Genomic DNA, 1,203 nt, shown 5'->3' with positions numbered 1-1,203 from the left:
CTTTTGATTGGGTGTTACTAGGTAAACTCCTTAGTGGTCTTTCTGAAATTAATTTGGATAGCTGGCTTATCTGAGCTTCGAGCTCTTGGATCGGTGCTTTTGATTCTTAAGTGCTATCTCGGTGTTCTGAAAATGGATTTTTGACACGATATAAACTTTGAAAGCATCTCTTCAAGGTTCGGCTTCTTTTCTTGTTGGTAAGGTGGTTGCTGAAAACCCGGAGGATGTTGTGGTCTTTGATTTCCTTGGCCTCCCCATGAGAAATTGGGGTGGTTCCTCCAACCTGTATTGTAAGTGTTAGTATATGGATTGTTTGGAGGTCGAGGATTATTACCCATGTAATTTAATTGCTCGTTATCCATGTTGTGGCCATAAGGTTGGTATTCTAAATGGCTTGTTCCACCGCCACTTGCTTCGCACTGCATCACTGGGTGAACCTGTGAAGAACTAAGAAAACCATCAATCTTTTTATTTAAGATTTCTACCTAATTAGAGAGCATGGTGACCGAATCGACATTATAAATGCCGGTTGTTTTCGTTGGCTTTGTCCTCATGACTTGCCACTGATAGTTATTCAGTGACATCTCCTCAATAAACTCATAGGCATCTTCAGGTGTTTTATTATTGATGGTTCCGCCAGCAGCTACATCAACCATTTGTCGAGTCGAAGGATTCAAACCATTGTGGAATGTTTGTACTTGGAGCCAAAGCGGTAACCCATGGTGAGGGCACCTTCTCAAAAGATCCTTGAATCTCTCCCATGCACCGTAGAGTGTTTCTAAATCCATCTGCACAAAAGAAGAGATATCATTACGTAATTTTGCCGTTTTAGCTGGCAGAAAATATTTTAGTAAAACTTTTTCGGTCATTTGTTCCCAAGTAGTAATTGACCCTCGTGGTAACGAGTTCAACCACTGTTTAGCTTTGTTCCTCAATGAAAAAGGGAATAACCGAAGATGAATGGCATCATCAGAGACACCATTAATTTTAAATGTATCGCATAGTTCCAAGAAGTTGGCTAAATGAGCGTTAGGATCCTCATCCTGCAAACCATCAAACTGAACAAATTGTTGTATCATTTGAATAGTGTTAGGTTTTAATTCAAAAGTATTTGTAGCTACAGCAGGTCTAATTATGCTCGATTCAGTTCCTGTTAAAGAAGGCTTAGCATAATCATACATAGTGCGTGGAGCAGGATTTTGA

General features: G+C 39.9%; 1 non-coding gene across 1 annotated transcript; it reads left to right on the top strand.

The window, feature by feature from the left end:
- Positions 1-714: 714 nt before the first annotated feature.
- On the top strand, positions 715-822 carry LOC128281890 (small nucleolar RNA R71). Its single transcript, XR_008272173.1, has one exon. It is a non-coding gene; the product is annotated as a small nucleolar RNA R71 (small nucleolar RNA).
- The last annotated feature ends 381 nt before the right edge of the window (positions 823-1,203 follow it).

The sequence above is a fragment of the Gossypium arboreum genome, chromosome 1 (genome assembly GCF_025698485.1).
Source record: "Gossypium arboreum isolate Shixiya-1 chromosome 1, ASM2569848v2, whole genome shotgun sequence".
Lineage (NCBI taxonomy): Eukaryota > Viridiplantae > Streptophyta > Magnoliopsida > Malvales > Malvaceae > Gossypium > Gossypium arboreum.
Note: the sequence above shows the minus strand (reverse complement) of the source record. Positions and strands in the feature narration are given on the sequence as shown.